The 9,050-nt window shown below is 56.1% G+C and overlaps 1 pseudogene; it reads right to left on the reverse strand.

Annotated features, from left to right (window-relative positions):
- The window catches only part of LOC102251818, a 12,665-nt pseudogene that overhangs the window by 2,308 nt on the left and 1,307 nt on the right, over positions 1 to 9,050 (reverse strand).

The following is a 9,050-nucleotide window of genomic DNA, read 5'->3' on the forward strand; positions in this document are numbered from 1 at the left end:
GCAGTATATGAGAGCTCCCATGGCTCCACACTTGGTGTTGTGAGTTTTTTAAATTTCAGCTCCTTCGGTGGGTGTGGAGTTGTCTCAAGAGAGTTTATTGACTAAATCAGAGCAAACACCCAGAGTGTTCCCACTTCCAGGAAGTGCCCTCAGTGTCCCAGCCTTTCCCTGCCTTCCAGGCAGAACTTAGGTCCAGGCAGGGGTCCTGGGCCAGAGTCAGACCCCAGATGGACAGATGTCTGCCCCATCATGCCTCAGGGGCACGCACCTTCCTACGCTCCAGTCCTTCCCAGATGCTTCTGGGGGAGGAGCCGGTACTGAGTCCCCAGGTCAAAGTGATGGGACTCTGGTTTCAACCTGGGTCCTCCTATCTGCTCTGTCGGGGAGGGCCTTTTGGAAGGGGGATGTCTGAGCAGGGACTGGGTGATGACAAGGTGGCAGCCCTAGGGAAAGGACTTAACAGGCAGAGCAAAGGCCTGGAGGTGGGAGCATGCTTAGTACTCAAAGGCAACAGTGAGGAGGCAGTGATGCTGGGGCAGAGAGAAAAGGGAAGAGAGGAAGGTTGGTGAGGTCATGGGCTCAGATGGTGCTTACTCTGCTTCAGCTGCCATAACAAAGCACCACCGGTTTAACCACAGACATTTCTTCCCTCACAGTTCTGGCGTCCGGAAGTCCAAAGTCAAGGTGTCAGCAGGCTTGGTTTCTTCTGAGGCCTCTCTTTGGTCTGGAGGGAGCCACCTTCTTGAGTGTCCTCATGTGGTCTTTGCCGTGTCTGAACACGTCCGTGGCCTAATCTCTCCTTATAAGGACACGAGCCCTATGAGAGAGGGCGCATCCATATGCCCTCATGTTAACCTCATCACCTCTTCAGGGACCCTGTCTCCAAATGCTGTCACATTCTCAGGTACGAGGGGTTAGGACTTCAACATATGAATTTGGCGTGTGTGTGTGTGGGGGGGGGTACAGTGTAGCTCATAACAGATGGCTTTAGCTATCAGGGAGGTGGGGGCCTTCGTGAGTGTTGAGCTAGAAGAGAGGAGCTGATTGGCATCTTAATAGGATCCCTCAGAGGCCAAAGCCCAGAAGAGTCTGCAGGGAGTGATGGGGAGAACGGTGAGGGAACCACGGCCGTGGGCTGGAAGCTGGTAGCTGGACCCGGGTGGTAGGGGACCCAGTCCCTGCACCATGGTCCTCACTGATGGGTCAAGCGTCTTGATCTGGGAGGGGGAAGGCAGAAGGGGAGGATCAGGTTCAGATGGGAGGGCCAGGGGGTCGGAGGGGCAGCGGGTATAGGCACAGAGCGGGTACAGATGGGACAGTGCACAGTGGGGACAGGGATCAGCCTTGTTATGTGTGAGAGGCGGAGCAGCAGGTTTCCCAAAGGAGGGAAGAAGGGATGTGGCTGGAGAAGGAGGAGAAAATGAGGGGCGCTGGGGCTGGGCTGAGGGTGCCAGGTTCTCCTTGCTTCCAGCCTGATTCCTTATCCACTAAGTGGCTATTGTGTGCAGCTTGCCCCTGTGGGTGAGGAAGGAGAGGCCTGGGGGCCAGAATCCAGGCCACAGAGGCTGCTGACTCAGGCCTTCTACTCCTCCGGCCGTTCCTCCTTCCTCCTGGCTGTGGAGCCTGACCCCCTCTTGGACAAACATCTTGTGGCCGTTTCCGCCTCGCCTGCCCGGAGCCCCAGCCTGGCCTGAACAAACACTCGGGACCTGTGCTCCTGGCCTCAGCTCTGGGAAAAGCCCGGCCAGGGGCTGTTCAGGTCAACCCTGGGAGAGTGGGAGGGAGGAGGCACGGCCCCTGCACAGGGGTCTGCGTGGCCTGCCCTGGGGGCTCCTCCGGCTTCTGAAGCCGCCAGCGCAGTGCTGGGGCTTCAGCTTCCCCATCCATAAAATGGGCCTAATTATAACCATCTGAGAGGTAGGTCTCCAAGGGACCTGCCCAAGGGACCATAGTGCTAGAAGGGGCCAGATTTTACCGTCCCTCCTGTGACCTCCCCATTCTTGTTCCCATTCTGAAGTGACCCATGGGACGGCTCCTCCAGTCCTGTTCCTGTCACTTCAGAGCCTCCTGGTGTTCCTGTCAGAAATTAGGAACCAAGCCAAGGGTGGGGGCAGCAGTGGACATTCCTGACTGTAAAATACGTGAAAGTGGACTTTGAGTAGTGAGCTCCCTGTCCCTGGAGGCGTGAGCAGAGACAGCTGAATGTGGAGGAGGTGACCTCACCAACATTTCCTCATTATTTGCTCCGAGAGCCCTGTGAAGTGGGCAAGCTGGCAGGTTCTGGGGTCAGAAAGACTCAGATACAAACCCCAGCTCTGCTGTGTGACCAGGCCCTCAGCTCTATGAGGGGCACTGCTCTGCCTCCTCAGCTGCTTGGGGAGTAAGTGAACCCCTTAGGGCAGAGCGCCAGCACCCGCAGCTGCATGGAGGTGCGTGGAGGTGCCTGCCCCCTCCGTGGCTGAGGGAGCCGGGTCTCCCTGCTCCGCCTCGCTGGGAGTCCTGACTGGCCCACAGTCCAAGCCCCCTCCTTGAGAACTTTGCCAGATAAAGCCTTTCCAGCTGGGGTTTGATTTTGTTCTTGTTTTTCAGGAAGGATCTGGGAGCAGAAACAATGAAATAATTTTTTTTCCCTTCCTAGCAGTTTCTCCTCATCTGAGAGCTGTGGGGCTGGATTCCCACTTTGCTTTCCGGTGTTGGTGTTCCGAGGAGCTGCCAGGAGAGGATGAGTGTGGGCGGGGGAGGTCAGGGGGGGACTGGGTAGGAGGGAGAGGGAGAGGGGGGAGTGGTCTAGGCAGGGCAAGCATTCGGAAAAGACCTGATGTGCTCCTTTCTGCCTGTGGATCATTGTACGTGCCGTCCCCCTCCCACCCCAACACCTGGCCCCGTTGGTAGCTCCAGTGCCTTCTTGAAGCAACACCTCCTCCAGGAAGCCCTCCCTCATCGCCCCCCCCCCCCCCTTCCCAAACTTATTTGGCCTACCGCCCCTTTCCAGAAAAAATATTACTCAGCGCCCCCTGGAAATTAATTTTTTTTAAATTTTAATAGCAATTAAACAGAAAGATATATGTATTAATGTTTCTACCTTTTTCGTAAAATATAGTAAAGAAAGGTGTAAATTAGAAACATTGAAGTTTGAAATTATGAAACTATTTATTGAACTCAGAATAGAAAGGTAATACAAAAAAAGTTAAAACAAATGCACCTGTGGCCATCACCGCCCCCCTGGATCGCTGCAGCGCCCACCAGGGGGCGGTAGCGCCCACTTTGGGAATCACTGTAGGGTCATCTCCTCTGCATGAGACTCTGAGCTCCGCACGGGGCCTAAAGATGGCCCTCAGTGGACACCAACTGAGGAGAGCATGATTGCTCAAGGGTCTTGATCTGGGAGGGGGAAGGCAGAAGGGGAGTCAGTTCAGATGGGAGGCCAGGGGGTCGGAGGAGCAGCGGGGGTAGGCACAGTGCGGGTGCAGATGGGACAGCGCACAAGGCTGTGTGAGTTTGGGCGGTGAGTTCTCTGAGCTTGTTTCCTTATCTGTAAAATGCGGATAACAGCACCCCTGGCGAAATTAACTTGAATGGCCCCAGCGCCAGGTCTAGGGGATATCCTGCAGGTGTTCTAACCAGCCTAGCAAGGGCGGGAGCTGGGGTTGGTACTGAGGTGGCAGGGTCTCTTGGCTGGAAGGGACAGTGGGTGGAGGCAAAAGCACAGCCCTGGACCCATAAATCACCTCTAGCCCCTCGGCTATGAATGCTAAAATTAGTACGAGCACCCCCCTTTGCCTCCTCCCAGCATCCTCTGCGAGGGGGCCAAGGGTCCTGCAAATGGAAGTGAATTATAGGCAGGGGGGCACTCAAACCTGCTGTAAATCACTCTGTGGCTGCAACATTTAAGAGCCTTTTCTGAGGCCCCTCACTTAACCTTTTGCCCCCTTGCCAATCACGCAGGGACCAGCATTGGGTGGGCATGAGGGGGCCCAGGGTGTCAGAGCTCTGGCTTAGGCGCCCCATGCCCAGGACCCACTGGTGGCCTTGAGGGCTGCTGAGGAGAGAGGGACAGGAACGGGGGTAGAGGAAGCAGAGGGAGGCACCGCCCGGGAAAACACCTGCACCCTCTGGGGAGGTGCTGAATAGGAGGGCTGGCTGCGACAGTACCGGACAGTACCGCTTACGTGGGGTATCTCACCCACCCCCTCGCAAGCGCATGGAACAAAGCCCAACACCCCTCAGCAGCACATGTTTACACAGCGCTTGTTGTGTGCCTGGCTCTGCCCCAAGTTAATGCTCCACAGCAACTGGGAGAAACTGAGGCACCGAGTAGGGCTGTGACTTGCCCAGAAGTTGTAGAGCTGGGGTTCCACCGACGCTTTCAAAGGGGAGCCTGCGGGTCACCCAGGTGAGTACAGCCATAGAAGCTGTGGTGGAGGGAAGAGGCTGGGGTGGTCAGCTCTTCTTGAGTGGACGACCCCCGACAGGCAGCTGGCTGCTCTGCACCCCCATCTCCCATCTGGATGGCCGTCTGGGTGTCTCCATCCAAGCCCCTGGGCCCCACCACTCCCCCTGGCAGGTGCAGCTGCAAGCAGATTCCCTTTGGCCTCTGATTCCCTGCAAAACTCCACCAGAACCCACGCTCCCCCAACCCATGGTGGCTTTTGTCCCATGTTTATCTTTAACGTGAACAATACACATTCTTTGTGGAAACAGAACATTCAGAACAAAGAAAGGAAAACGTCATTCCACCCGCCCCCAACTAACAGTCATAACCCAGCAAGGCCAGGCCCTGGGGGGTACATGCGGCCCAGTTCTGCCTCTCCTTGGCCTTGTGACCCAGGATGCACCCCTCAGAGGCTGGGCCCTGGGCCTCAGGGCCCATCTGCAGCTGCACGGTCTGTCCAAGCCCAGGACCGGGGCTGGAGCTCAGGCCATGGAAGCCCTTGGTTCCCTTCGAGACAGAGGGGGCCCAACTCTGCCCATGGGTGCCCAGGGGGAAGTGAGAATGGAGGGCAGGCATGGGGTGATCCGGGTCCAGTAGGAGAAGTGGAAGTAACCCAGCTCTCCCTCTGACAGACCTGCCCACAGTGGGCCAGCACAGCCCCTGGTTTGGAATGGAGGTGCCAGGGTGGTGCCCCCACCACTCAGCCCACACCATCCATGGGTTTCCTGGAGCCCCAGGCTGTGCTGCAGGAAGGAAGGGGTCCCCTGGCTGCCTGCCCAGGAAGCCCCAGCTTCCTCAGACCCCTGGCTTTGACCTGGCCTGGCCAGCCACACCCTTGAGTGGGTTCCGGGACATGGAGGCTAGGGGAGGGGCACCACATTAGCCCTGTTTTCAGATAGAGACTGAATTAGGACTAGCACCCTTGCCTGTTTCAGCCAGAGCCTCAGACACCTGCCCCAAACTTTCTTGGTGGCTGCCCTGGGGCCAGTGTGGCATCCCCTGAATCTCCTGTACCACCCGAGAGATTTCCACAGTCACACAGAGCTGTGTTCAAATCCTGTGCTACCCTTGGCCGGCATGGCCTTGGCAAGCCCCTGCTTCTTTTTGGCCTTCCGTAAAACGGGGCCAGTTAGACCCTGTGCTCATGCGGAGAGTAAATAAGCTAAGTGCAGGCCCAGCCTGGAGGGGCCCAGGGTGAGTGCCAGTTGGATTGGGGGGTTTAGGTGTGTGGCCACTCCTGCCCTACTGGCCAGGCCCAGGTGTGGCCGGATAATGGGCCAGGTGGCTGAATCTGTGCTGACCTCATCGTCTTCCTCTGGGGCCCCACAGGGCTGCCTGTTTTGCTGGGGAGGCCTCCCCTCCTATCCTCTTCCTCCAGGCCTCCTTCCTGCTTCCCTGGTCTGAGGCCGGGCCCTTCCGTCCAGGCACTCATCAATCGCACCCGAGGTGCCAAGCGTCCGGCCCGTCTTCTCGGGCCATGATTCACTTCCTGTTTCCAGGAGCTGGAAATAGCTTCCCCTGGATGCTGGGATATGCTGGGGGGGCTACCTCCCTAGACAGCTGCTCCAAGTCTCCACCAGCATGCCTCCACCAGGCCTGTGCGTTCACCACTGACTACCCGCGTCTGTGTTCTGTTGGACACCCAACCCGCCTGAGAAGGCACTGGTCGCTCATTTAGGGATGTAGGAACACCTACTGGGGTCTGGCCCTGGGGCAGCAGCAGTGACGAGGAGAAAAGAGGACCTGCCTTCAAGGCATCTGTGGGCATTAACTAAATAATACAACTAGTGTGCACAGAGGACTGTGCAGGGTGCGAGGCGTCTGACCACAGAGCTGAGCTGGGAAGCAAGAGGGACAGCCGGCTGGGTGGTGGGGCCAGCAGGAGTGCATGCATGCCTGGAGTGTGGCCACGGCCACACAGAGACTGCAGGCGAGGAAAAGGGGACAGGGCCTTATCCCAGGAGCTTTTGTAGGGTTTCAAGTTGGAAAAAAACAGCATGAACATATTCGCAATTTGAAAATATCCCTCAGGCTACTTCATGGAAAAATGATTCAGAAGAGGCAGGAGAGGGAGCAGGAGGACAAGTCCAGGTAAGAAGGGTGGGGCTCGGACCTATATGGTTCGCTCAAACTGATGGGGGTGACTAGGGGGTGACTTCTAGACAGGTGAGGAAAAGGGAGTGGCATCCAGGTGCCTCCCAGGTTCCGCCTTGAGCACATTGCAGGGGGCCCGGGGATGAGTTCTGGATGTGCCTGGCATTTACTCTGTGACTTTGGACAAGTCACTTAACTTCGTTATGCCTCACTTCCCCCATCTGTAAAATGGGTACAATAAACCTCCCTCTTAGGTGGCTGCTGTGAGGGATAAATACGAAAATCCATGTGAAGCTCTCAGAAGGGTGCCTGCTCCTGGGCAGCCTCGATAAACATTAGCTGCTTTTATTCCAGAAGTATTTTCTACCTCAGGTCTTGTAGGTCTCGACCTTCTGCAAGGACTAGAGAGGCTTCCATGAGTTGGAGGGTGCGGCTGGGAAACAGGCTGGGAGAGAGAAGGGCTCTGTCCAAGGTTCCACAGCTGGGAGGTGGTGAAGCAGGATGTGAACTGGAATCCTTCTGGCCCCACAGCCTCCCTTGCTGCACTGGGCCCCGAAGTGCCCCTCCCCTGCCCTGGCCCTACTGGGGGAGTGAGGCTGGCACGGTGGTCCTACATATTTCAACCCAGTCAAGCCACGATCTCATAGGAAAACCTATATTTTAGACACACAAACCTTCCCCAGGCCAGGGCAGGGGATGTCGACCTTCCCTGGAAGGTGAGGACAGCCTCAATGGGTTGGGCAGGGTAGAGGGTCAAGGCTGCCCTGGCACTGTATAGAGTGGGTACCGGCCAAGAAAATGATGGACAGCATTCATTCATCTCCTCTCCCATTCATTCATTCATTCACTCACTCACTCTTGTGAGCCTGCTTTGAGTCCAACCTTCTGCCTGGTGGTGTGGGCATTAACCAAACAATACAGCTAGTGTGTGCAGAGGACTGTGCAGGGCGGGTGTGCAGGACCAGGACCAATCGCCCTGACAGAGAAGGTCCTGATGGCCTCTAATGGCCCAGCAAGAGCCAGCTCCGGAGATGCCTTCTGGCTGGCTAGGGAGCCAGAGCAACAGACACATGGCCACCTGGTGGGCGCTCTGATGGTGGCATTATGGGGTGCCATGGGAGTCCAGAGGAGGGGGTCTTACCCAGCCTGGGAGGTCTGGGAAGGCTGCCTGTAACAAGAGAGGCCATAAACCCTGGTTGGGTAGCTCAGTTGGTTACAGCGTTGTCCCGATACACCAGGGGTGTGAATTTGATCCCCAGTCAGGGCACATATAAGAAGTAATCAATGAATGTATAAATACCTAAGTGGAACAACAAATCCTTCCCTCCCTCCTTCTCTCAAATCAAATAAAAACAATTTTTAAGATGGGGAAAAAAGAAGAAGAGAGGCCAGAGCCGAGTTCTGGAGACATAACCAGGGGACAGGGCAGAGAGGGGAAGTTCAGGGTTGTAGTGGGACTTACTCTTCCTGCGGGGCCTTTGAGACTCAGATTCTAACTAAGTGTGGGAGAGTCCGAGGAGAAGTACAAGCAAAAGACTGCAGCTCATCCTGTGGTCAGTGAAGGCTGCTCTTGAGTAAGACGAGAGATGGCGTCACCTGAAAGTCCCTGAAGAACTGGTCCCAAGTTCCTCAGTAGAGGGGACTTTTGGCCAGGCTGAGTAATTACTCGAAGGCTGGGCTGCCCAAGGTTAAGGGCTGGACCGTCCGAGGTCAGAAGCTGGCTATCCAGGGCCAGGCTGCACCCTACAAAGCAGAGATCGTGCTGTTGAAGGTTGATCATGCAAGTCGTGGATGTCATGGGGAAACCCTCTGTCAGCCGTGGGGGCGGCAGGACCAGGGCCAATGGCCTTGGCAGAGAAGGTCTTGGTGGCCCCTGAGGGCCCGAACCCCAGCGTGAACCCAGGGCAGACTGTTGGTCCATGGCAGCCTTTGTGTACAGCTTCTCACATCAGCCTGTTGTCCCTGCGGACTTGCTTGTACACTCATCCCCCATATGTACCTGGATCCCCATCTGTGTACACATGACCCTGACATGCACTCCATGCACACACATTCACACCCCTACTTACACGCACGTCTCACATCCATGCTCATCTTCCCACACCCCACCTGCCCCTCACGCACACACACTGGGAACAACCCCCAGACAGGGACCTACAGGCTGGTGCTTTGGGAGAAGCTTATTACCAGGGCGGCTCCATGGGAGCTGGACCGTACGGCTTGGCCCTGCCTCCCTGGCAGCTGTGAGAAGGCCCTCCTCCTTCGGAGCCTTGGCCTGGGACAGTGATGGCGAACCTTTTGAGCTCGGCGTGTCAGCATTTTGAAAAACCCTAACTTAACTCTGGTGCCGTGTCACATATAGAAATTTTTTGATATCTGCAACCATAGTAAAACAAAGACTTATATTTTTGATATTTATTTTATATATTTAAATGCCATTTAACAAAGAAAAACCAACCAAAAAAATGAGTTCTAGTGTCACCTTTGACACGCGTGTCATAGGTTCGCCATCACTGTCCTAGGA

The sequence above is a fragment of the Myotis brandtii genome, unplaced genomic scaffold, assembly GCF_000412655.1.
Source record: "Myotis brandtii unplaced genomic scaffold, ASM41265v1 scaffold312, whole genome shotgun sequence".
In the NCBI taxonomy this organism is placed as follows: Eukaryota; Metazoa; Chordata; class Mammalia; order Chiroptera; family Vespertilionidae; genus Myotis; species Myotis brandtii.